At 49.1% G+C, this 27,989-nt stretch overlaps 1 protein-coding gene across 7 annotated transcripts in view; it reads left to right on the forward strand.

Annotated features, from left to right (window-relative positions):
* Positions 1–27,989, forward strand: part of LOC146871232 (ATP-dependent chromatin remodeler CHD8-like) — a 2,388,691-nt gene that overhangs the window by 1,248,090 nt on the left and 1,112,612 nt on the right. The gene's annotated exons all lie outside the window — the stretch shown is intronic.

Consider the following 27,989-nt stretch of genomic DNA (forward strand, 5'->3'; position numbering starts at 1 on the left):
GGCAGTATCAGAGGACAGTGTTTTTGTTGTACACACTCAGCCAGCAAATGGTCTCACACACTCAATAACTGAACTCTAGGCCAATGGTTTATATATAAAAAATATATGCTTGTTTTATTTTAGAACCAACACTTGGCATTAAAATATACTTTCTCAGAATGAGATGCTTTATATAAATACTTTTGCAATATGCAATTGACTTTTGTAAACAGTTACAAGTGGTTGCAATAGGCAACACTATTTTAAACACAATGCATTGAACTCAATGGAAATTTCAAGTAATTTGCAACAGATTACTTTTAGGATTACTTTTGGAATTTCAGGACTGGATCCTAGATTCAGTCCTGGGTCAGTACTTAGAATCAAGTGATGAAAGTCGACTTAATTACTGTGATGATTTTTAAACAATATTTAGCTATTTTAAAAGTTGACACTTAGAAAATATTTCAGAGAAAACAGTCAATGATTCCCTATGGAAGAAAATTCAAGTTGCAGGTACAGTATGTTCTCGTTACTTTTGTTAATCCAGTACTGGGTTTCTAGACTCAGTACTGGGACCTTTATCCAAAACAGGTAAGTAATTACGTTTTCAGATATTATACGATTTTTAAAGAATATTTAAAGATTGCAGAAATTGACACTTAGAAGAAATTTCACAGAAAAACAGTCAATGATTTCCTAAGGGAGAAAATTGGGTTACTGGTAAGTACAGTTGTAAGTATTTTTCAAAGTTAGTGCTGGGCACCAAGATCCAGCACTGGGAGCTCACTTAAGAGCAGGTGAGTGTTTTCGTTTTCGTTACTCGGCTGATTTTTAGGTCGAGGACCGTCCGGTCTGCCGAAGGCAGAACCGGAAGTCGGAGATTTAATGTTTCTGAGAGTGGCTCTTTAGCCCGCCTCTCTTTTTGCCTCTCCTCCATTGGCTGACTTCCTAAACGGAGGCCAGCCATAGGAGGAGAGAGCCATCCCTCCAAATAGGCTCCGTCTTTTTCAGATTCGGGGGCGTGTTCCGTGCTGTTCTTTCTACTTTTTAGCCTCGCCCTTTTTTAGGTGTGTTTTTCTCTCCTCCAGCCAATGGCAAGAGGAGAGAAAAAGAAACACGCCCCCGAATCTGAAACCGCCGCTGCGTTTCTCTGAGGCATTTCTGCTTTGCCTCGGAGAAAGGCGGCGGTGTTCATGGCGTCCTCTCCCCCCTTGCTTCATTTTAGGTCTTGTGCCGCGAGTGCTGTGTCTTCTTTAAGTTTTTTAACACCGGCATTACCAAATGACGTAAAACAATAATTTTAGAGCTATTAAAAGCTTTTTGGGGGAGTAATCTGCAGTTCTTTTAATCCGCAGGCGCGTTCACAGGAAAATTGCAACTAAATGAAAGCGGTCCCAGGAGACTGAAACCCTGAGTTTGCTTTGCCAGAATTGAAATCCGCGACACCCAGTCTCTAGAGTGAATAAACGCGTCGCTGAGTTTCCTCACTCGCTAGATGCAGGGATGTGAGGGCGGGAGTTATCGCCCCTTCACTTAATAAATGGAAATGTGACACTTCTTTGCTCGGTGTGTGTGTTCTGTTCTGTTCTGTTTCTAAGAGCTGCTGACTTTAACAGATAATTGACACGAGAAACGGGGATGAGGTGCCCAAGACCACACAGTTTGGTCAGTATGAGATTTGGGTCCAGGTCTCGTGTTTGTGTGGTTCGCCCTAGCCTGTGCCCTTCTCAGCGGTGTTCACCTGTCGAGTCTGCGATCTGATAAAGTGAGCTCTTATGAGCGCCAGGGACACCCCCGCCATTACACACACTAGACACGGAAGGTCACAAGCGATCCGTACTTGCCATGTGTGTTTGAGTACCCGCATAACACAGTTGCAAGCCCCAGAAACTTAGCAAAGGCCCACGCAGGATGTGCAACCAAAGTCAGTCTTGTGCTCTCGTTTCACAAATCACTGTTAACAGATCACTTTGACCAGCTGCTTTTAGTGAAGTAACGGAATACTACAAGTCCCAGAATGCACTGATTTATGACATGAAAGCCGATGTCTCAAGGCATGGTGTCAAGTTGGCAACTCTTCCAAACCTCAGAAAACAGCATACATGGCTCCAAAGAGCGTTGAGAGGGGGAGGGCTACCTTGCAGTCACACCTTCATGCATGACAATGGGGAGGGGGTGCAAATGGGAAGGGGTGTTTAACAATGACCTGTCACAGGCAGGAGCCGTGGGATTAGCTTGAAGTCCCGTGAAGAGGCCTGGCTAATGAGGTCCTAGGAGGCAGGATGACAGATGGGGGAGGTGTGTGCCCACAGGCCGAGGCATGCCCCCCCCCCCCCCCTCCCTCCCAGGGAAAGGTAATGCAAAAGGCTCTCTTCACCCCCAAGGCCCTCCCAAGGATGGGTCCTATAGCCAAGCGCCGCAGCTTTCTACTCGACACCCCATTTATTTCACCACAACTTGAGCAAAGCGAGATAAAGTAGAAAATATATATATATTGTTTGCATGTATCCGGAGAAGCCTCCCCAGCCGAATGGGCTGATGGGCTCAGCGGACACTGGGACTGTGTGTGACCCCATTGTCACAGCAGGGCCGCTCGGGCTTTCATCCTCCTGAGGCTGATCAAATGAATACGTTTGAGGTGTAATAAACATCTGTTATACTGTGCCAAGAAACCCTCGGGCGCACGTTAGAAAAACACTCTGAGAGACCCCACGTCAACCCCGGAAGAATGCACTCACGGGGAGGGGGTGCGCAGGCCCGTGTCCAGCGCCTCCAGTCCTTGCTTTCAAGCACCCTTCCCGCCGCATGCTGTGCCAAGCTAAAAACTAGAATTGAAGGCCTCTGTGCGAGGCTGCAGATAAGGTTTTGAAAGGGGAGGATTTTATTCCTTACTTTTGGAAACTGACAGTAAAATGTTTTCTTAAGGATTAAATACCTCAAACCTCATTCCAAAGGGGAGCTTTTTTAAATAAGTAACGTTGACAAATGTGTGTTTAATTGATCAACCATGACTCTCCATTTCATGTAATCCATACTTCTTAGCTGGCACTTCAAGTAAATGAAAGAATGCATTTTTCACGTATAAAAAAAAAATAACCTTGTGATCCGACACGCAATAGTAGCGTGTTTTTATGTTTTTGCAGCTGCCAGCGGCTTACGCCTCCATCTTCTCTGCTTTGGTCACTACGGCAGTGCTGGTGGTGAATTGAGAAGAACTCTCTGTATCTCCTTCACTCACATTTCTTTTCTTTTTGTGTTCATTTGTTAGACCTGGGCATTATTGGATGTACCCACAGTAGTGCTTTAAATTGGCACACCTATTGAAATGCTGTCCATTTTAAACACAGACCATTATGTTTCAAAAACACAGGGGCTGACGCCAGGGTTCTCAGTCACAAAACTGTCAGTGGGCATGAAGGTACCCATTATATATTGTAATTGTAAATATCCAGTTTTGGACAAACGGCAACCAAGCATTTAGTCTAATTCTAAGCGCTCACAATCGTTAAAGGCCCAAGATCACACAACCTGATCTCCCGTATACATGTCCACACACACACTGCATCTCTTGCCTGTTTGTGCTGCTGCCTTTTGGTTGGATGTGTTACCTGTTATTGTGTTACGTTCAGATATATTTTTTGTACATAGTTTTATATAGCGCGAACTTGACCCGAATCGGGTTTCAGAGCGCTTTACATAGCACCAGTTGCATTACATGAGGACACATTCATTTTTGTCTCTGGGAGATCAAGTGATTTGCCCAGACTCACAGGATGATCTGAAAGAAACACGTTAGTTAGATTCCTCACCTTAGAATATCCCCAGGCGTCAGACTGGATCCGGAAGATTTTTCGTCAGCAATACCCCTTGCGCGTCGCTAGGTGTAGTCTGCGGCTCCGCGTCCGTCGTCTGCGTCGTGCGCCGGAATGACGTCGTCGGAGTACTTGGACGCCGCCCTCGCGCGCTGACGTCAGTTTTTCTTTTTTCCGCGCCAGTAAGCGCAGATCCGGGAGAGCTATCCCTTTTAGTCTTTTTTTACTAACTTTTTTGATCCTTTTTGATCTTGTCTCGACTCCGGTGCCGGTAGGATGCCTGGTTTTAAAGCCTGTGCTGACTGCAACCGCTTGATGTCGGTTACGGACCATCACCGCCGGTGCCTTTACTGCTTGGGCCTCGACCACGACGCGGAGTCGTGTTCGGACTGCAAGGCCCTGACCTCGAAGGCTAGACGGGAGCGGTCCCGTAAGCTTCTCGAGCTTCACCACTCGGCTCCGCGCCCCTCTCGATCCCGGTCCAGGAGGAGGTCCAAGGATCGGTCGCGGAGCCGCAGCCGACGTCATCATCGATCGTCTGGCTCCAAGTCTTCGGGTAAGTCGAAGCACTCCAAGAAGTCCAAGAGGCGACACCGCTCTTCGGACTCCCCTCGGCGGTCGCACGACTCGGCCGAGGGGTCAGGGTGGTTCCACCCCCGCGGCTCCAGCGGAGCCGCAGGCGCCGCGCAAGTCCCCATACCCGCCGGTCCCTGGGACTGACGCGACGCCGGCGGAAGTCAGTGCCTTCCTCTCGGCCATGAGGAACCTGGCTCCGCCGTCGACGCCCGCTGGCGCGCCTTCGGGCCCCGCGGACCCGGCTGGGCAACCGTGCCTGCCGGCGGCTCCGGCCCCGGCGCCGTCGACGGCTCCAGCCTCGACGCCGCAAGTGCCCGAGGGACCGGTTCCCGAGTCCCCGCCGACGCCGGTCGACCTCGTCACGCCTCCTCCGCCGGCGTCGACACCGGTACCACCTCCGACGCCGACTCCGCCCAGTTCAGCCCCGCTCCGGGCCCGGCGCCGTTACGGCGTCGATGGACGCCGCGTTCGGCGCCGATGGAGACACATTATGTCTATCGCCCGGCTCCGATCCTTCCTCCTGCATACCAGGAATCGGATGACGGGGGCGAGTGGGAGGGATCCGAGGATCCTATGGCCGCTCAGGCTCAGCTGTCACAGGACTGGGCAGATGACCTGGGGGAGGCCAGTGGTCTGGATACCTCTCCAGACACTGGATTCATCTCTCCTCCGACTGTGGCTTCGGAGGAGGGTGCTGCTTTCTCTGTGGTGCTGCGCAAGGCGGCCGCAGCCCTTGGGCTCGAGCTACCTGCCGTGGCTGTGAGGACTAACGTCCTCACTGAGGTGCTTCAGTCTGCAGCAAGCTCCACTGAGCCTCTGCTGCAATTCAATGAGGCCCTCATTGACGTTCTGCAGGGCACCTGGTCCAAGCCCTCCACAGTCCCTCCTCTGGACAGGAACGTCGCCAGGCGCCACCGCCCTGCTCCAGGCAACCCCAGTTTTCTGTCCCAACACCCTACCCCCGAGAGCCTGGTTATCCAGGCCTCTACCTCCCAATCCTCCTTCCCGACCGCCCCGCCGGACCGGGATTCCAAGAGACTGGAACAGTTTGGCAAAAAGCTGTTCTCCTCCCTTAGTTTGGGCCTGCGGTCCTTGAACACCGCCTGTCTCTTGGACCGTTATTCCCACTCTCTGTGGGATACGGTTGAGGACGTGCTGCCCCTGTGTCCGGAGGAGGTCCAGACACGACTTACCCAGGCTTTGGCCGATGGGAGTTATGCGGCACGACATGCTATCCGATGTGGGCTTGACACTACGGACTCGTTGGGTAGGGCAATTTCTACCACGGTGGCGCTTAGACGTCACGCCTGGCTGCGGTCCATGTCCTTTTCGGGTGATGTCCAGAGCACTCTCATGGACATGCCCTTTGATGGCACTCGCCTTTTTGGCGAGAAAGCAGACAGTGCGCTGAATCGCTTTAAGTACTTGTGAGAAAGTGGCTCTGTATATACTGTTCCCTAATAGGTACAGGGTGTACAGAGTCCACAGTCCCCCAGAGGCTGATAGAGGTCAAAGTCAGGTATGACCTTACTCTCAAAAGTGGTAGCTTGGTCGAGCAGTAAGGCAGTACCAGAGGACAGTGTAAAGCATTTATTGTACACACTCAGTCAGCAAATGGTTTCACACACTCAATAACTGAACTCTAGGCCAATGGTTTATATATATAAAATATATGCTTGTTTTATTTTTAGAACCACAAAGGGGGTAAAAATATACTTTCTCAGAATGAGAGGTTGAATATAAATACTTTTGTCTTAAGCAATACATTTGTGTAGACAGTCACAGTTGGTTGCAATAAACAATCCTATTTCCTAAACATAACAATGCATTGAGCTCAATGGTAAATTCAGGTTATTTGTGATAAATTACTTTTCAGATTACTTTTGGAATTCCAGGTCTGGCTCCTAGAACCAGCCTTGGGTCAGTATTCAGAATCAAGTGATGAAAGTCGACTTAATAACTGTAATGATTTTTAAATAATATTTAGCTATTTCAAAAGTTAGCACTTTGAAAATATTTCAAAGAAAACATTCAATGGATCTCTATGGCAAGAAATTCAAATTGCAGGTAGAGTACTTTATCGTTACTTTAGTAATCCAGGATTGGGTACCTAGACCCAGGACTGGGGTCCTTATCAAAAACAGGTAAGTAATTTCTTTTGCAGAAATGGTACGATTTTAAAAGAATATTTAAAATTTGCAAAAATAGACACTTAGAAGAAATTTCACAGAAAAGCAGACAATGGTTTCCTATAAGAGAAAAATGAGTTAGAGGTAAGTATAGTTGTGAACACTTTACAGGGTCAGGGCTGGGCACCAAGATCCAGCACTGGGAGCTCACCTAGGAGCAGGTGAGTAAGTTCGTTTTTGTCACTTGGCTGATTTTTGGTGAATTTTTGCAGTTTTGAAAAGTTCACACTTAGAAGATTTTTGAAGAAAAAGCCAGTCAATGTTACCCTATGAGGAAAATGAAGTTAGCGGTTTAAGGGTAAGTACTCGACTGGCAGAGTTGAAATTCTGGGCATGGACTCGGGTCCCCCAGTGTCAGGTAGGTACAGTTGGTTCACCCTCAGCGGTTTCAGGACGGCCGGGTGCAGAGAGAGTTAGGCCCAATGTTATCCTATGAGGGATAGGGGGGCCTTGGTTGGTGGCTGCTGTCTGGCAAGCCACGCGGCTGTGGGAGCTGGGCTCCTGGTCACTTACTCAGGGCAAGTGGGGAAGTAGGTTAGTGTAGAGAGTGCACTGCCAGGGCCACTCTGGTGGCTGGGTGCAGGGTGCTTTTGAGCCTTCGGGCGCTCAATGGAAATCAATGGGAATGTTCCGGTTTGGAAAAAGGCTGCAGGCTCGGGGACGAGGATGTTTCAGGTGCCACCACCACTTCAAAAGGTAAGTTGGGTAGTTGTAGGTTAGGTGGGTACCCCGGGATTGGGCACAGGGGGCCGCAGGGCGCCGGGTGCAGGGGTGCCTTTTGACGTCGGGAATCTTACCCTCTGGTTGATCGCGGTTGGGGTGGCACTTGGTTCTGAGGCTGCAGGCTTCCTCCGGGATGTCGAGTTGGGTCCTTGGGTGCCGGACTCGGGGTCACAGTCGCCGTGGGGTCGTCCTCAGGGTCTTTGTCCACTCCGGCACTGGCCAGGCTTGGCTGGTGCAGAGTGTGTTGGGTCCGCGGTTCCGGGCTGCTGCCAGGGGTTAAAAATATGTTTCTTGAGTAGAGCCTCTACTCATGGGAGTCCCAGGGGCTTAGAGCCAAAAGGTAGCCAGGTCCTCCGGGGTTGGTGAGGTTGCTGGCCACGAGAGATGCCGCGCTGGTGCAGGTTCGAGAGTCGACAGGCCGGTAGGGCTGGGGCCTAAGCAGTTGGTGTCTTATTCTCTTTTTAGCAGCTGCAGGGCAGGTCTTTGTTCTTCTTGCTCTTCTTGTAATTTTCTATCTGGAATCTAAGGAAGGAAGGTTCAGGGTGCCCCTAAATACTAGATTTAGGGGCGTTACAGGTAGGTGAAGGCCAGGGACCAATGGGTCCTTGTCCTGGGGTGGGTACACCCCCTATCCTGCCTCTCTCCTGTGGGAGGGGGGGCAGTAGCCTAATCCTGATAGGGTAGGGCCTCCCATCTTCAAGATGGCGAGAGCCCGGAGATGTGCTTCACCTCGCCTCCCCCACCTGAGGGGTGGGGTGGGCAGGCTGGCACATCCCCTGTCCTTGTACGGGTTTTCCGGCCAAGCTTCCCGCCAGAGTGGGGGGTTGCAGTGGCCTGGGGAAAGTCCAAATGGCGGCCTGCCTTTGAAGCTTCCCTTTGCTCATCCTGGGGGAGGAGATTTCTCACCTCACCCAGGATGTGCATTGTTGCAGGCCCGGGAGAGCAGGGGCTCTCCCACCCAGGGGTCCAGCAACGTATCTGCTGTGTGGCAGCCTGGGCAGCCTCAGAGCAGACGTGGATTGTAAGTTAGCTGTAAGGGGGCATCTCTAAGATGCCCTCTGGGGTGCTTAGTACATTAAATCCTACACTGGCATCAGTGTGGGTTCAATGTGCTGAGAAGTTTGATACCAAACTTCCCAGGCTTCAGTGTTGCCAATATGGTGCTGTGGAGCTCGTGTTTGACAAGCTCTCAGCACCATGTACTCTTAAATGACAGCACTGCACTTACAGTGCCCAGGAATGGACCCGGGTACTGTAGGGGCACAGGGCTCCTGCTCCTGTGCCCACACCATAGGCGTAATGCACCCAGCTAGAGGGGTGGCTGACATATGCCTTGGCAGTGTAGGTGATGGGCATGGTACACAGTGATGTGTGCCATGTCGACTCTTTGTTTTGTCCTGCACCCAGACACTCAGCCTGCAAGGGCAGTGTGTGTGTAAGGGTACAGGGCCTCTGAGGGTGGCACAATGAGTGCTGCAGCCCTTAGAGGCCTTCCCTGGCCACAAGGCCCTGGGTACCTAGGGTACCATTTACTAGGGGCTGACATGTGGCTAGGGTTTGCCAATTTGGAGTTTGTGTGGTTTAAGGAAGGAACATAGGCCCTGGGCACCTGATTGGCAGGAACCCAGGGTACACTCAATCGAAGTACATTCAGCAATTTAGCAAAAAGTGGGGGCATACCATGCAAGAAAGATGGCACTTTCTCACAGATAGGAGTAAGTACACTCCTGGTACTTTTGATCCCCTCAGCAAAGAGTAACTGCACGTCTGCCTCACCCCCTCGAAGAGGAGTAAGTGCATGTTAGTCTCATTCCCCCAGACAGGAGTAAGTGCAGCCTGCTGCTGCGCTCCCGTCTCACCAGAACACTCAGATAAGCATGTCGGTGCTTGGGTGCGGCGTGGGATATGCTGGGCGAATGGGAGTGAGGTGGAGCTACAATAACAAAGGACGTCACAACGCAATCTGACAGGGAAAGGTTAGTGGGAGGGGGTGAGAACTGATTATTTGGAAGGGTGGCAAATTATACTGTTAGCACGCTGCTTTTTGTTTCCCACAGCTATTCTCTTTGTATTGGTTTTATTTTTCAATGCACTGAAAAAGAGGCAGCACAACTGATGGGAGAGGTTTGTGTATTTCCAAAACCCCGTGTTATCTATCGTTCTGTTTTACATATGACCACCGTTGCCTTATTTCACTAGAACACTTTTATTAAATAGCGATATGACCGCACTGTACAGTATGAAAAGGTGCACGTAATACATTTCAAAAGTATGCGTACTGGGGTTGCAGCAATGGCTACAAAGCACAGCATCCAGGTGTACGCATATTATGCACGGGCAGCCAGTACACCCTGTCTGCTGAGATGTACTCATGAACTGATATTAAAATCTGTGGGCTTCATACTACACTCAAGTCATTCTGAAAGATAAGATGAGCAATTAGTAGCTGGCATATATTCATAGTGAATAATAGGTTAGTTGTAAAATGTAATATCCAACGTGAAATAGGATTGAGTCCAATCACAAGAAAGGCCAGTCACAACATCACTCTGCTTATATATCACTACCTCACAACATCCCCCTCTCTCACTACCTCACTCTCTATCTACCTCACTCTCTATCTCACTACCTCACTCTCTATCTCACTACCTCACTCTCTATCTACCTACCTCACTCTCACTACCTCACTCTCTATTTCAATACCTCACTCTCTCTCTCTCTCGATCTCACTACCTCACTCTCTATCTCACTACCTCACTCTCTCTCTGCTAATGCAATAGGTATCACATATGCAAAAAAAAAGCTAATGCCAATAGAAATGACAATGCCATTTATTTAGAGATACAATAATGATAAAAAAATAATGAGCAATAGCTCTACCTATAATATTGCCGAGACCATTGCATTGTAAATGCTTGTTGGTGAATATTTTAAGATTTGAAAAGTCCACACTTAGAAGAAATTTCAGGAAAAAGACAGTCAATGTTACCCTATGAAGAAAATAGAGTTATCGGTTTAAAAGTAAGTACTCGACTGGCAGAGTTGAGGTTCTGGGCATAGACTCAGGGGTCCCCCAGGGTCAGGCAGGTACAGTTGGTTCAACCTCAGCGACTCTAGGGTGGCCGGGTGCAGAGAGAGTTAGGCCCAATGTTATCCTATGAGGGATAGGGGGGCCTTGGTTGGTGGCTGCTGACTAGCAAGCCACGCGGCTGTGGAAGCTGGGCTCCTGGTCACTTACTCAGGGCAAGTGGGGAAGTAGGTAGGTGTAGAGGTTGCACTGCCAGGGCCACTCTGGTGGCTGGGTGCAGGGTGCTTTTGAGCCTTCGGGCTCTCAATTGATTTCAATGGGAAATCTCCGGTTTAGAAAAAGACTGCAAGCTCTGGGACGAGGATTCTTCAGGTGCCACCACCACTTCGAGAGATAAGTTGGGTAGTTGGAGGATAGGTAGGTACCCCGGGATTGGGCACAGGGGGCCGCGGGGCGCCGCGTGCAGGGGTGCCTTTTGCTGTCGGGAAATCTTACTCTCTGTTGATCGCGGTAGGGGGGGCACCTTGTTCTGAGGCTGCAGGCTTCTTCAGGAGTGTCGAGGGAGGTCCTTGGGTGCCGGACTCGGGGTCACAGTCGCTGTGGGATCGTCCTCGCGGTCTTTGTTCTCTCTGGCACTTGCCAGGCTTGGCTGGTGCAGAGTGTGCTGGGTTTGCGGTTCCGGGCTGCTGCCAGGGATTAGAGGTAGGTTTTGAGTAGAGCCTCTACTCATGGGAGTCCCAGGGGCTTAGAGCCAAAAGGTAGCCAGGTCCTCCGGGGTTTGTGAGGTTGCTGCCCACAAGAGATGCCGGGTTGGAGCAGGTTCGAGGGTCGACAGGCCGCTAGGGATGGGGCCAAGGCAGTTGGTGTCTTCCTCTTCTTAGTAGCTGCAGGGCAGGTCTTCTTTCTTCTTGCTCTTCTTTGTATTTCGGAATCTGGAATCTGGGTAAGGAAGGTTCAGGGTGCCCCTAAATACTAGATTTAGAGGCGTTACAGGTAGGTGAAGGGCAGGGACCAATGGGTCCCTGTCCTGGGGTGGGTACACCCCCTATCCTGCCTCTCTCCTGTGGGAGGGGGGCAGTAGCCTAGTCCTGATAGGGTAGGGCTTCCCATCTTCAAGATGGCGAGAGCCCGGAGATGTGCTTCACCTCGCCTCCCCCACCTGAGGGGTGGGGTTGGCAGGCTGGCACATCCCCAGTCCTTATTTGGGGTTTCCGGCCAAGCTTCCCGCCAGAGTGGGGGGGTTGCAGTATCCTGGGGAAGCTCACAGAGGCGGCATGCCTTTGAAGATTCCCCCTGCCTATCCTGGGGGAAGGAGATTTATCACCTCACCCAGGATGTGCATTGTTGCAGGCCCAGGAGAGCAGGGGCTCTCCCACCCAGGGGTCCAGCAACATGCTGCTGTGTGGCAGCCTAGGCAGCCTCAGAGCAGACGTGGATTGTAGGTTAGATTTAAGGGGGCATCTCTAAGATGCCCTCTGAGGTGCTTGGGACATTAAATCCCACACTGGCATCAGTGTGGGTTCAATGTGCTGAGAAGTTTGATACCAAACTTCTCAGTCTTCAGTGTTGCCATTATGGTGCTGTGGAGTTCGTGTTTGAGAAGCTCTCAGCGCCATGTACTCTTAAATGGCAGCACTGCACTTACAGTGCCCAGGAATGGACCTGGGCACTGTAGGGGCACAGGGCTCCTGCTCCTGTGCCCACACTATTGGCAAAAAACACCCAGCTATAGGGGTGGCTGACATATGCAATGGCAGTGTAGGTGATGGGCATGGCACACAGGGATGTGTTCCATGTCGACTCTTTGTTTTGTCTTGCACCCAGACACCCAGCCTGCAAAGGCAGTGTGTGTGTGTAAGGGTACAGGGCCTCTAAGGGTGGCACACTGAGTGCTGCAGCCCTTAGAGGCCTTCCCTGGTCACAAGGCCCTGGGTACCTAGGGTACCATTTACCAGGAGCTGACATGTGGCCAGGGTTTGCCAATTTGGGTTTTGTGTTTTTTAGGGAAGGAACATAGGCCCTGGGCACCTGATTGGCAGGAGTCCAGGGCACACTTAGTCAAAGTACATTCAGCAATTCAGCAAAAAGTGGGGGCATACCATGCAAGAAAGACGGCACTTTCTCACACTCGTGGTTGGTGGTTCCGCCCGACCGTTTACGATGCTTCCGAACACCGCTCGGAAGGACTCCCATTGATTTCAATGGGAGCCTGTGTTCTGACCGACAACACAGGCCCCTACTGGGAAAATGGGTGTCTGCGGAATACCTTGCTCCCTGTTGTGGGCACCCCATGGTGCCTGCTACACTGTGCATGGTTTCACAGGGGGGTCACTCGGATGTCCCCTCAAGCCCAAACCGGGGGACTCAGCATGAAGGGTTGCCTGCTAGGGGCCCCCAAATTCAGTTTCCAACAGCCTTTTCATGTCAGACAGACCGAGTCGGAAAGGCTGTTGGAATCCAACATCGTAATCGGTCAGGCAAAAACGCTAGCAGTTGGCTGTACGAATCAGTTCCGACTGACTCGAATTCTCCAAATGCCAGTCGGAACTGATTCGGAATTCACCTCCCGACCGCAAGCATCATGATTGGTCGGTCAGAATTGTTTCTGACTAAGTCGGGCAGATGGGTTCCAACACGGTCTAGGGGAATCCGACTGTCGGTCAGACGCTTTCTGACCGACATAATAATGAGGATTAAAGGAATGCTCAAGTCTTAAAAAGATTGTGTGCGAAGTAAATGATGTTCAGGTACCCACAGAGATAGTGTGTGATTACAGGAATGTTTAAGATCTCAAAGAGATTGTGTGTGGAGGTAATCATGTTCGAGTCAGCTCAATGATTGTGTGTAAAGATAAGGACTGTTAAAGAGCTCACACAGATTGGGTGTGAAAGTAAAGTTATTCAAGTCCCCACAAAGATAGTGTGTGAATATATTTTTCAAATCTCCCCATAAATAATGTGTGGTTCTGTAGTAGGGGATCTCTGTGTATAGTCATAATCTATAATTGGTCCCGCCCATGTGCGGGGACCCCGGAGCAATCAAAATATCTCTTAAGGTGTCCTGCATTTGCAAACCTGCAAAGACACTTAAGAGACAGACAAAATAATACAGCCTAATACAATATGGCTGCACTGGCCAGCACTTCATCTGAAGTGAACACAAAAGCCAAAATAAAGTTTAAATGTCATTTTTATTCACATCTGACATGTTCCTTTATTGTATCACACTCCCTTCAAAATCTCCAAAATCTCTTTAAACAATAGAGAGGAAGGGGTGGACAGACAAGCCCTATAGGCTGTCATTATGTGTCATTATGTGTCTGCTAAAAGGATACCGTGCCTTTAAGGAACTCTCCAGAGACCCCCCGGTATCCCAGGATGCACAGCCAAAGCAAAGCAAGTTACTTTCAGTTCTTTTTTCCGGCTCCTGCTAGCAGGACCCTGGAGCTTGAGCTCTACCCTTTTGGGTGGTTATTTGGTTAAAAATTGGGTTTTTTGATAGAAAAGTTTGTTCATTCGACGTCTAGAGCCTTTCTCTACTGCATCCTGCAATTTGGTGCAGTTTGACCCACCCACTCTTAGCATGGCTTTATTTGATAAATGCCCTGAGTGTGGGAGGAAAATGGCCAAGACAGACCCTCATGATGTCTGTATCCTCTGCTTATCATCTTCACATGTCCCTGCTACATGTGACATCTGCAAGACCTTCTCCAAGAGGACCCTGAGGGACAGAGAGAAGATTCGCCTCCAGGGACAGGAGAAGCAGAGGACAGGTGGGACTTCGGGGCATGGGGGTTCCCATTCCCCTTTCTCTGCCCATGCTTCAGCCACTGGAGGGACCTCCGGGCAGAAAAAGGAGCAGAAACGACACCTACCGGCTGGTAGGTCGCGTTCGACGTCGAAGGCGACGATGTCGACGGCGAGAGGTAAAGCACCGGTGTGTTCGTTGTCGATCCAGGGCTCTGGATCTCGGCGTTCTCGTAGTTCAACGTCGAGAGAGGGGCCGGCGAGACCTAGGACTAGGTCGCCGTCGAGGATTCCACAGTCGGCGTCGACACACCATCGACGTCGTACCGAGCCCCACAGACAGCGCAGCTCGCCGTCGAGGCGACCCCGCTCGTCTCCTTCGCCGTCGACTCATGGATCGACGCCGACGACATCGACGCCGAGACACCGGCGAATGCCGTCGAGACGAAGGAGATCGCCGTCGAGGCACAGATGGCTGTCGAGGCACAGATCGCCGTCGAGGTGAAGGAGGTCGCCGTCGAGGAGACATCGTTAACCGTCGACGTCGTGAGGATCTCCGTCGACCTGCCGTTCGACGTCGAGGGGCCACCGCTCGACGTCGAGGAGACGCCGTACGAGGTCGACGCTCAGTTCGACGTCGAGGACATCTGGTAACACGTCTTCGGTGATTACGATCTCCAGTCGTGGATCTAGGAGAAGACGGCGCTCCCCCTCGTTTACTTCAGCACGGGATAGGCCCGCCAAGAAGAGAAGGATGGACGGGAGTCCGGACAGTGCTGGTCCGGGTTCTCCTGCAAGGAGTGATGGAGCTCCGCAGCCTCTCCCTCAGCCGCTGCCTCAGAAGCCTCCTACGCCTCCTCCGCCTCCTCCTCCTCCTCCTCCTAAGCGACCTACGCCACCTCCGGTGCCACAGCTCCCGCCGTCTCCTCGGCTACCGGTGATTCCTAAGGCTCCACGCAGACTGAGGTCATGCTCTCGCTCTCGCCGGAGGTCACGGAGCAGACCCAGCTCGTCCACTCACACAAGGCATGGGCGACGGAGATGTAGACCTCGTTCCACAGGCACGAGGTATACGGACTCTTCCGGCAATGGACGGCTCTCCCCCTCGTTGTCGGAAACACCACCTACTAGAATCTCGCCGGTGGATGATATTGCCACTTTCCAGGATGTACTGATGAGGGGGGTGGCGAAATTGGGAATCTCAGTAGCAGTCCCGGTTCCCACTACCTCTGTGATCTTTGAGACATTGCACAAGGCTTACCTGTCACACCCCCTCCTTCCTTTGGTTCCAGGTTTGGAGGAACCAGCCATGGAGGTCTTCTTGACACCTGCCGTGGTGAAGTCTGCTCCCTCACTGTTGCAGAAAAAGTACAGGGCCCCTGATTCAGACCCGGCGTTCCTCAGGGTGGACCCTCCCCCGGACTCTGTCATTGTGGTTGCGGCTCGGAAACTACACTCCACGACGCCCTCTTCCACGGCTCCTCCGGATAAGGAGAGTAGCAAGATGGACTCCTTGGGGAGGAGAATGTGCTCTACGTCGGCCACGACTATGAAGGCTGCTAGTGCCTCCGCTCTGCTGGGTCGCTATGACCGATCGCTTTGGGACTCCCTGCAACAGTTTGCTGCCTCCCTGCCTAGGGATAAACGGGAGGACTTCCAGGAGGTGTTGAATGAGGGCATGATGGTCTCCAACCAGATCATCAGTGCGGCGGGGGATGCATCGTTGCTGGCGGCCCATGGGTACTGTCATGGAGTACACATGAGAAGACATTCCTGGCTGAGGCTTACCTCTCTAAAACCTGAAGCGCAGCAAAAGATTGCTAACCTGCCTTTCTCGGGCACGACGTTGTTCGGGTCTCATGCGGATGACGAGATGGCCCGCATGAAGGCCGAGGCAGAAACCCTGAAGGCAGTGGGGTTGGAAAAACCCAAGGAACAGAAGAGGTCATTCCGTTCCTATGGCAGGCGTTATTCTAAGCAACGCGGCCAAGGGCGTCAGTCTGGTCAACAGCAACAACACCAGCAACAACAACAGTTCCCGAGGCAGTCCTTTCAAAAGCGCCAGAGGGGCAGAAGCCAGCATCAATCCTCGTCGGGGAACAAAGGCCCGGCCGGGTCGAAGCCCTGAAAGGTCACTTCCCCCTCATCCGTTACCCGCTCCGGTGGGGGGGAAATATTCAATACTACCTGGCAGAGTGGAGGACATTAACTCAGGACGTGTGGGTGCTGAATATTGTTTGCAATGGGTACAGTCTTCGTTTTACCAGCCCGCCTCCACAGATTCCACCAGTGCGCTCTCCCTACATGGTGCGAGAGCTCCAGTGGGAGGCGGACGTTCTGTTAAAGAAGAAGGCGATAGAAACTGTTCCTTTGAGGCAAAAAGGAAAAGGTCTTTACTCCAGGTTCTTTCTCGTCAGAAAAAAGGACAAGAACGAGTTCAGGCCTATTCTAGATCTGCGTCAAGCAAACAAGTGGATCCGCAGAGAAAAGTTCCGTATGTTGTCCCTGCATCAGATTTACCCTCAGTTGCATCGAGGAGACTGGCTGGGCGCCATAGATCTGCAGGACGCTTACTTTCACGTGCCGATCGCACAAAAGCATCGCAAGTTCCTGAGGTTTCTGGTAGGCAACAACCATTACCAGTATACAGTACTCCCGTTTGTTCTGAAGTCTGCACCAAGGACGTTCTCCAAGTGCATGGCAGTGGTGGCAGCACACTTGCGGAAGAACAAAGTGTTTGTGTATCCATACCTGGACGATTGGCTGATCAAAGCTTCCACGTACCAGGAATCGAAGTGTCATTTCAACAGGACAGCTGCCTTGCTTCATCGCCTGGGACTGCACATCAACATGTCGAAGTCAGTGCCGATCCCTGTGCAGTGTCTCCAGTACTTGGGGGCCTCAGTCAATACTTTGAACGCAAGCATGTGTCCTTCGGAGGAGAGACGCTTATCGATCCGTGGGAAGGCCCTGCACCTCCTCTCAGCCCGCTCTCCTACAGTGAGGACGGTGTCCTCTTTACTGGGGTCGATGGCTTCCTGCATCTTTCTCACCCCCAATGCACGTCTGCATATGAGGCCTCTGCAGGAATGTCTGGAGGATCAATGGGACCAGAGGCGGGGTCGTTGGGAGGACAAGATTCATCTGTCCCAACACGCTCTACAGTCTCTGAAATGGTGGTGTTCCTCTGAGAATGTCTGCAAGGGGACTCCCTTTCACAAGGATATTCCGGTCCAGACCATAGTGACCGATGCGTCTCTCCAGGGCTGGGGAGCGCATTCGGGCCCTCTTCAGATTCAGGGGGTATGGTCACAGACTGAGATGACTTACCACATCAACGTTTTGGAACTCAGAGCAGTACACTTGGCCCTGAAGGCGTTCCATCCCTCCTTCAAGACGAACTCCCTGCTAGTTCAGACGGACAATACTACTACCATGTATTACCTCAACAAGCAGGGGGGCTCCCGTTCACGCACGCTGTCTCGGGAGGCACAGACTATCTGGAATTGGCTGGTGGCCAGGAACCTAACGATCACGGCAACCCATCTGCCGGGAGTGCAGAATGCCCAAGCCGATGCGCTCAGCAGGCTCGTTCAAGAAAATCACGAGTGGGTGCTTAACAACGACGTGCTAAGAGGCGTCTTCGCGGAGTGGGGCACTCCTGATATCGATCTGTTCGCTACGGCAGAAAACAGAAAATGCCGTGACTTTGCGTCCAGGTACTATCAACCAGGGACACTGGGGAATGCCCTATGGATCAGCTGGTCCAACAGCTTTCTCTACGCCTTTCCACCCATTCCCCTGATTCCGGCGGTGCTGATCAAGCTGTCGCAATCCAGAGCCAGGATGATCCTGATTGCTCCGTAGTGGCCGAGGCAATGGTGGTTCACCGACCTTCTTCACCGGTCTGTTCTGCCACACCGGCGCCTGCCGTGTCGGCCGGACCTTCTCACGAAATTCGGAGGACAGATGTTTCACCCCAATCTCTCGTCCTTGAGTTTGGCAGCATGGCTCCTGAGCTAGTACAGTATGGACACTTGAACCTACCTCAGGACTGTATGGAGATCTTGAAAGAGGCGAAGAGACCGTCTACGAGGACTTCTTACGCCTATAAGTGGAAGAGATTCTGCTTATGGTGCACGGCAAAGAACATTGACCCTACATCCTGTAAAGAAGATGTTATTTTGCCTTATCTGCTGCAGTTAGCTCAATCTGGCCTTAATTTTCAGTCTATTAAAGTTCGTCTCGCAGCTTTGACTGCGTATAGAAAGGGCCCTTCCCAAACCTCATTTTTTCAAATCCCTGTGATTAAAGATTTTTTGGAGGGTTTGCGTAAGGTGTTTCCCCCTGTTAGACGACCTTCTCCACCATGGGAATTGAACGTGGTGTTGTCCAGATTGATGAGGGAGCCTTTTGAGCCTATTCATAAGGCTTCTCTGCAGCATTTGTCCTGGAAGGCTGCCTTCCTTGTGGCCATTACATCGGCCAGGAGAGTAAGTGAGATTCAGGCTCTGTGTTGTCAAGAGCCGTATACTGTATTCCCTGCTTCTAAAGTGGTGATGCGTACTCATCCTAAGTTTTTGCCTAAAGTAATATCTGATTTCCATGTAAATCAAATGATAACTTTGCCTAAATTTTTTCAGCATCCCTCCTCTCCGGCGGAGAGGTCTCTGCATTCGCTAGATGTCCGTAGAGTGTTGAAATTCTATCTAGATAAGACAAAAGACATCCGCAGGTCGGATCAACTGTTTGTAAATTATGGTTCAGTAAGAACTGGTCTAGCTACCTCAAAACAGTCCATCTCCAGATGGATTGTGTCCTGTATTCAGCTCTGTTATCAGAAAGCTAATAAGACGTTAGGGGGTAAGCCTACAGCGCATTCGACTAGGGGCAAAGCAGCGACTACAGCTTTGCTTAGGAATGTTCCAATTGCTGACATTTGTAAGGCTGCCACCTGGAAGTCGGTCCATACGTTTACAAAGCATTACTGCCTGGACTCTGATGCTAGGGTAGATGCGCAGGTTGGACAGGCTTCGCTGAGGAATTTGTTTGCACAGTAATTTGTTGGTGTTCGGTTTTTACTCCACCGCTGTTTGTGGGTTGGGATGGGCTTGCCATTCTATTCATAGATTATGACTATACACAGAGATCCCCTACTACAGAAGGAATAGTTTCTTACCTGTAACTCCAGTTCTGTAGTAGGGGTATCTCTGTTACAGTCATAAGCGACCCTCCCTCCTCCCCGGTGGAGTAACCTGACAGTATCAGGCCTGTTATTATATACCTTCAAAAAGAACTGAAAGTAACTTGCTTTGGCTGTGCATCCTGGGATACCGGGGGTCTCTGGAGAGTTCCTTAAAGGCACGGTATCCTTTTAGCAGACACATAATGACAGCCTATAGGGCTTGTCTGTCCACCCCTTCCTCTCTATTGTTTAAAGAGATTTTGGTGAAGGGAGTGTGATACAATAAAGGAACATGTCAGATGTGAATAAAAATGACATTTAAACTTTATTTTGGCTTTTGTGTTCACTTCAGATGAAGTGCTGGCCAGTGCAGCCATATTGTATTAGGCTGTATTATTTTGTCTGTCTCTTAAGTGTCTTTGCAGGTTTGCAAATGCAGGACACCTTAAGAGATATTTTGATTGCTCCGGGGTCCCCGCACATGGGCGGGACTATTCATAGATTATGACTATAACAGAGATACCCCTACTACAGAACTGGAGTTACAGGTAAGAAACTACTCCTTACTAACCTGTTCAAGTCCCCACAGAGATAGTGTGTAGTTATTGGGATGTTCAGCCACTCTTGAGAAGTCTTCCCAGGCTGGCTGCAAATCCACAAACAACACCTGTTGTGGATGCTCACAGTTCAGTGGGCAGTCTAAGACTCTTCTTACTCAAGTTACATGCTTAAAGAGTCCGGAAGGCATATCATGCTGAAGGAAGCAGTCTTCCTGTTTTGAATTAACCCAGTATGTCTATGTGGGCATGCAATAACTTGATAAGTACAAGTTAGTGAATAAGCTGGAGCTAGCAAAGCTCAGAAACGGGTGCCGTGTTGCTTCAGCAGCTACAGCAGAGGCTGTAGTTCTTTGCTCTCTTATTCTGTCTGCACCTGGGCAGACAAAATGTCATAATTAATGCAATAAAGGAATACTGCCTCAATAAAAAAGCAAACGGGAGAAAAGAAGAACAAACAATGGGCAAAGAGCAAAGGGAAAGAAAGAAGGAATTTTTAAAGGAAGGATAGGTGAAAGGAAGCAACATGGGTGCATGAGTAGGTGGATGAATGGGTGGATGGATGAGTGGGTGAAAGAATGCATGGAATGAATGGATAGTTGGATGGACAGGTGAAAGGATGGCAGAGTAAATGGCTGGATGGATGAGAGGGCACATTAATAGGTGGATGAACATGTGAAAGGATGGCAAAGGTAAGACATGGATGGCAAAGCGATGGATGGATAGATAAATGGAGGGATAGGTGAAAGAATGGAACAGTAAATAGCTGGATGGATGAAAGTGCGAGTTAATAGGTGGATGAACACGTGAAATGATGGCTGAAGTAGGACATGGATAGATGGTAGAGTAAAGCAATGAATAGATAGATGAATGGACAGGTGAAATGATGGCAGAGTAAAGGTTTTGCTGGATGGATGGATGAATGAATGAAGGGATAGGTGGATGGGTAGGTGAAAGGATTAGATTAAAGTGATGGATGGATGGATCGATGAGTGGATGAAATGAGTTAATGTATGGCTGAGTGAGTGCATGAATGAGTGAATGGATGACAGTAGATGGATGGCTGAATGGATGGCAGAGTGGATGGATGGATGATGGATGGCTGAGTGGGTAGATAAATGGCACACTGGATAGATGGATGGCTTAGTGAGTAGATCAATGGTAGAGTGGATGGGTGGATGGCAGAGAGGATAAATGGAAGAATGGATGGTAAAGTGGATAATGGATGGATTGCAGAGTGGATGATGGATGGATGGCAGAATAGAGAGAGGGATGACAGTGGGGGATGGATGAATTGATGGATGCATGGCAGAGTGGATGGATGGAGGCCAGACTGGATAGATGGATGGCTTGATGGATGTAATGGGGAAGAATGAATGACGGCTGAAAGAATGAATGACTGATACAATGTAAAGGTGAAATAGTGGATATCAACAGATAGGTGGAAGGGTGAAAGGATACTTGGATGGAAGAGACAAGGGAGCTTTTCTAGGGAGGGTTGGGCTCACTTACTTGGTGCCATCAGAGCTTTATTTCAAAATAGGGGAATATGCTCATTTTGTGGATAATCTCGTTCAGAAACATGGAGCTGTGGCGCCACCCTGTGATCTAGATAAACTAAACATGGGGCAGTGCTATATAAACATTTGTAATATTCCATTGCACTCCCTTGCACAAACAGTAAAAATATTACAGCACCATATTTTCAAAGAATCACATGCCAATGATGTCTGTTTTATGTGATTTGAAGCATAGCACAACAGTGTTAAGGCAAGCTAGTAGTGTATTTTGTGAAATATATATATATATATATATATGTACAATGAAGCCCTCCAGTCCAAACTTCAACACAATGTCAAGAGGCTAAGGCTAAGCTGTGTCAAGTGAATATTTTTGCAGAAATTACATGTGTGTCAGGAAATATCCTAGGCTTTTCCGTATACCCATTGTTTGCTCCTGGTTTCATTTGGTGTTATAACTTCATGCAAAGGCAGGACACATTAGTTAAGTAGATCTGGCTTTGTGTGAATTCCAGGTGTCTTTGAACTGTTCCCACCCGGAGAGTGGGTTTGTGCAACACAGTGCAGAAAATTTGGCGCTGCACTCACGTCAAAAAGCATTTTATGTGGCAAAGTTGATTGAATCTCCCTCAATGCCACACGAGTACATGATCAAAATGTGAGTAAATCATGGCTGTTTTTATATAATGTACTGTCTACAGCTTAGCCACTAACTTAGACTATTTCCATGCTAGGGTATGAGCTGCAGGTAATGTAGTGCATTTACATTCCAAAACAGACACACATCTACTGTATTCTGCCCGCACCCATTATCCATGCTATGGCTCTTTCTTCTTAGATGTATACCAATACATTTCTAGGCTCACCCAAAATATTAAGTGTAGTGCCTCATTTTAAAAAATACAGCCCTCCTGAAATGAATGAAAAGGAAATTTATAAAGAGTGAAACATTAACCCAGGGTGTCAAGGTGCTCCTTAAATGAGTCTAATTACAGCGACATTAATGCTTCATTTCCAATATATGTATGGTAGATTCCTTGCTAAAGGTAGGCCTCCAAAACGTATAAACACTCTTAATAGTCTGCAGTTAAGTGAATCCCTCAATATCTGCTCCCAACTGCTGATGAATATGATCATAGACAACAAATTATGCCAAATAAATATTTCACTTCTAAACAAGACATTTTTCACCCCTAAATGTGATATACTTGTCTATTCTTTATGCACCCTATGTCTGCGGTGAAAGCCCTTCTTCTCTTGGGTGGAGTATGAGGCTCTCCAGTATTGAGCCATTTTTTTTTTTTTACAGAAGTGTATAGTCATAGTAAGGGCTTTGAGTAGCTAAAATACTTCAGCTGTGTACAGCAATTATGTGCTCCGGACATTTTGATATTGATGTATGTTATGCCGTGAGCAAATGTTTTTGATGAGTGAGGCCCTCTGTTTCGGATGCTTCATTCCCTGCCTAGTTGCTTTCAAGGTCTTGCGTCAGGCACAGCCCATACTGCTTCTCTTTCCAAAGGTGTGCTCTAACCAGCAGGTCCCATCTCCCACTATGGGAGTGGAATAAACTTCTGGAGGTTCAGGTGCACCGGCCTATTCACTTGTTAATGGGAAATTTGTTATGTGCGAGGGTCATTACCTTGAAGCCCTGCCTGATTTTCTCCTCGAGGCAGATAATAGTAACATTCCCAATTGAAGGAAAGAGGAAGGAATATGAACACACACGTTCATCTTCTCAGTAGGTCTAGTACTGATGTGTCACAGGCTGCAGCTACCTCATGACAGATCTCAAGACCTGAGCAGTAGTCTATATCATCCTCACCCATGGCTGTGGTTGCATTAGTAGACTTGACCCACACAAAAATTCTCATGGTGAAGCAACAGAAGCCACTTCTCACATACTTCTGTAAATACCTCATTCCCACCAATGCTGTGCTTGTGTCACTCCATTTTGAAGCACTTTACATGAACACCAGTTAAGCCATGTACAATTTCTTTAGGCACAGGGATATTAAGTGATATGACCAGAATCACAGGATGTCAAGCCAATGTCAAGAGTTGAGTTCCAAGTTTGCAGCTCTAGCATAACGCCACATCCTCTCTACACTTCTGGCTTGAAGACCTCCTCACTCATAAGGCAGGTGGTTGAGCACAGCCCATGCTACTGCAGTATGCTGTAGTTAAACTAGTGTGGTCTAGGAAGGCAAACTATATTTAAATACACAGGAAGGGAAAATTGAAGTGGACACCAACATGAGGTGGCCCATTTTACAGCAGAACTTTGCACCTTAGCTGAAGCACGAAGTCCAAATTGTAATACGTGTGGGTGCCAATGCAGTAGTAAGGGCACTGTGAGCCCTAATGCAAGATAGGGATTTGGTCTCCTATCCACCTCCCCTGGTTAGCCACTAATTAGGGTTAACCAGGACCCTGTGTCTCTGCACCTACTTCTCTAAGGTTGATATATATCAGAGTCTGCATTTTATAATTGAGTAAGGCCAAGAAGGCTCTGACAACTTCTTTATATAATGTGATCAGTAGTGGCAGCTACAGTGATTTTTCTTTTCCCCACCCTCTCCGTTGATAGTGTTGACCCCTCGCACGCCCCCACCCTCCTGCCAGCAATAAAAATAAGTCATGATGTGGTCTGTTTTGGCTGCATCATAGTGCTTTTAACAAAATTTTATTTTAATTTCATCCATGCAGTAGAGCAGGCATGCTGCTGTACAACAGGGCAACAAAACTGTCAAAGCCAGTAGCTCTCTCGTAGGTGATACCTGTTGTTTTTGCCAATGCTTGTTATATGACTGTTCTTCACCCATCTTTGGGAATGAAGCTGCTTTAATTTGTAAAGAATTGGGAACTGTTTGGATATTAAGCAATTCAAAGGATTTAAATGTAATTTCATCTTATGGCAATATTTGAATATATTTTCAAAGAATGTTGCTAATGTTCTAAGAACATGCTTTTTCTGTTAAAATTAAAATTCCCCATGTTGCGGGCATAACATTACTGCAGTTCGGCATCTGAGAGAGCGTAGCTGTTAGCACAATGCAACTCTAGGCATTCACTCATCTAGCCATCACCTTAAGAGCTTTTTCTGAAGTGCATAATATGTAATTAAATTTGCAAAACACGATCAGGTCACTTTATATTGTATCATGTTTTAATGCACCATCATTACTTAATTGCAGATAAGGATCAAACTGCAATAGTGACGTAATCTGGGATTCAAAACGTACCCAAATTGCTTTTAGCAATGTTTATAAGACCACTAACAATTTTTAAACTCAAATAGTTCAAATTCAAAATTTGCATGTAAATAAAGCTTTACTTTATTTAATGGGGAAAATGGTACTTTGCATGAAAAATATTTTTTAACACGGGGTTTTGCAGCTTTGCCTTTGCAACATCTTTGCTTTCTGCTGCTAACTTGTGTTCCTGGTGAACAAAGTGTGTTTAAATGCAGTGTTTAAGACTGCAGTACCGCCGCCTGTCTATAGGGGCAGAGCTGAGCAAAAATATAAACACACTTTTTGAAACACAGGTCCCCACAAGACAATTTTTAGGTCTCGCCTGACCCAGCGCATGTGCTGGTCTGGCGAGACTTATTGAGAGGGCTCCAAAAAGTGCTACCAGGCCAGCCTGGAGCTACAGTGCATGTGCGCGCGCGACACGCTTGACCACGATTACTTTCACTTTCGCGGCCGCTTGGCATAGCCAATAGGTCTCGCTTTTGGGACCTTATAAGTATTTAGTTATACAACTGTTGCATGGCTAAACACTTATAAGGTCCCAAAGGCGAGACCTATTGGCTATGCCAATGCTTGTTTAAAAAGTTGTAAAAATTGACAGAGATGTTCCTGGAGCCATTTTCTTATCATTTCAAGGACATTGCCTAGTGGGGACCTGAGTTCAGGTCCCCACAGTGCAATCAAGTCCCCACAGCGTGAGTGTGTTATCACACCCAAGTCCCCACAAGTATAGTGTCACACACACACACACACACACACCCTTTTTTATTTTTTGCAGGTTGCGAGTTTTGGTGCAGAACAAAGTGAAGTGTCAACATGGCACACATCCCTGTGTGCCATGCCTTCAACCCACTACCCTGGCATAGATCAGTCATCCCTCTAGCCGGGTGCCCTATGCCAGTGGTGAGGGTACGTGTGCATGAGCCCTGTACCCCTGCAGTGTCTAAGCCCATTCTTGGACATTGTAAGTGCAGTGCTGCCATTAAGAGTATATGGTGCTGGGGAGCTTGTCATTACAAACTCCACAGCACCATAATGGCTACACTGAAAACTTAGACGTTTTGTATAAAACTTCTGTAGTAGGGGATCTCTGTGTATAGTCATAATCATGTGAATAGTCCCGCCCATGTGCGTTGACCCCAGAGCAATCAAAATAGTCTGTTAAGTTGTCCTCTTCTGCAATCCTGCATAGACACTTAAGAGAAAATAAAGACAAATAATGCAGCCTGAAATAAACAAGGCTACTCTGGCCAGTACTTTATCCTGAAGTGAAAAAGGATAGCCAGATAATACTGAATTTTAAACATTTTGCTAAGTTTCACACACAGAGAAACTCCCCTTCACAAAAATCCTTTGTCACGACAGAGAGGAAGGGTTGGACAGACAAGCCCCCATAGGCTGCCATTATGTGTCTGTAAAAGGATACCGTTCCTTTAAGGAACCAGAGACCCTCGGTATCCCATGATGCACAGCCAAAGGCTAGTTACTGTCAGTTCTTTTTTCCGGCTCCTGCTAGCAGGACCCTGGAACATTGAGCTCTACCTTTAGTGGTATATCTTCAAATATTTGAGCTTTTTTGTTAATTTGAGTGTTTCACTCGACGTCTGAGGCCTTTACCTTCCTTTTGCTGTCTTTTTGGGGCAGTTTAGCCACTTTTTTCTTGTCAAAGTGCCATCTTTATTTGACAAGTGCCCAGAATGTGGCAGGAAGAAGGCCAAATCGGACTCTCACAGGGTTTGTATACTCTGTCTTCCTTCATCTCATGTTCCTGACTCCTGTGTCATCTGCAAGTCTTTCTCCAGGAGGACCCTGCGTGACAGGGAGAAGATTCGTCTTCAAGGCGTGGAGCAGAGAAGACAACAGGCTGCAGGTGGGACATCTGGGCATGGAGAGAGCCTTTCCTCTTCCACAACCCATGCGTCGGCCTCTGGTGGGCTCCCCAGTCGAAAGAAGGCTCAAACGACGCAGGTCCCAGTCGACGTCGAAGACGACAATGTCGACGTCGAGGTCAGGTATGACGAACATATGCTCACCGTCGACCCAGGGCTCTGGGTCCAAACGACGTCGAATATCAACGTCTAGGGAAAGGATGTTGAGACCTCGGACGAGGTCGGCGTCGAGGACTTCACAGACGACGTCGACACATCATCTGCGTCGATCTGAGTCCAGGAGACATCGGCGCTCGCTGCCGAGGCGACACCGTCGACGCGCAGGTAGCAGTCGACAAGAACATAAACGCCGTTGAGGAGAAAGTCGACGTCGAGAGGAAAATCGACGTCGCGAAGACTGTCGACATTGAGGAGAAAGTAGACGTCGAGAAGGAGCTCATCGTCGAGAAGCCTCTCACCCTCTGTGGTCAGCAGCTCCACGTCTAGGAGTTCAAGGTCAAGACGTCGTCGACGTTCACCGTCCAGGGGCACTGTTTCCAGAGCTTCCTCTTCGAGGCCTGCTCGCAAGCGGAGGAGGGTGATTAATACTTCGGACTCTGAGTACTCCAGGACCTATTCACCATCCAGGTCACTGGAATCCGCTCGGCTTGTGGCTCCTTGTTAGTCGCTGCTGCGACCTAGGATGCCGCCTCCTCCTCCACGTCTGCCGACGCCTCCGCCTCCACCACCACCACCACCACCACCACCCCCCGCCACTTCCTCGGCCGCTGGCTGCTCCACCTGTGCCAGTTGTCCCGGCAGTGCTAAGAAGGCCAAGATCTCGATCCCGGCCGAGAGATCGCTCTCGTAGCCAGCACCGGTCTTCAACCAGATCACGCCGTCGTCATCGTCCCGAGGGGTCACGTTCCAGGTATACTAGGGACACAGAGTCCTCTAGTGCAGGAAGATATTTGCAGACTCTGTTGGATTCCCCACCGCCGAGGGTGTCACCGGTTGATGACATTTTGCAGCGTGAATCTTTCTGGATTCACTATGCTGTGCATTATTCCGCGATCTGGTGGTTGGGTCCGGATTCGTAGTCTTTCTTTAGTTTTTTTGTAGCCCAGGTGGGCGTCGACGTCCCACCATTTGGTGCACCTCTCGTGACGTCGTCGTGCTTCCTGCGTAAGTCCCACCTTTGGGGCGCCATCTTCAGATTCTTTTTTCCGCCGTTGGGTCTGGATCGTCATTGAGAAGAACCAACAATAGGATCATGTCTTTCTCAATTGGTATACAATTGAACAGTTACTTTGCTTTAAGGAAGTTAGCAGGCTTCAGTGTACAATCAGTCGAAAACCAGGACCTAGTAGTTCTAATGCGGTGACAACTGCAACAAAATTCCAGTTTCCTACTCCTAGGATTTCCCAAATCCCTGCTCATGAAGAAATCTTGAAAAGACAATGCGGCTGGATAGGTCTCACCCTCTGCAAGCCCACGTCAAACACCACCACCAAGAATGCTCACTATCCCTGAAAGGAGGAGTCAC

The sequence above is a fragment of the Triturus cristatus genome, chromosome 1_1 (assembly GCF_964204655.1).
Source record: "Triturus cristatus chromosome 1_1, aTriCri1.1, whole genome shotgun sequence".
Lineage (NCBI taxonomy): Eukaryota > Metazoa > Chordata > Amphibia > Caudata > Salamandridae > Triturus > Triturus cristatus.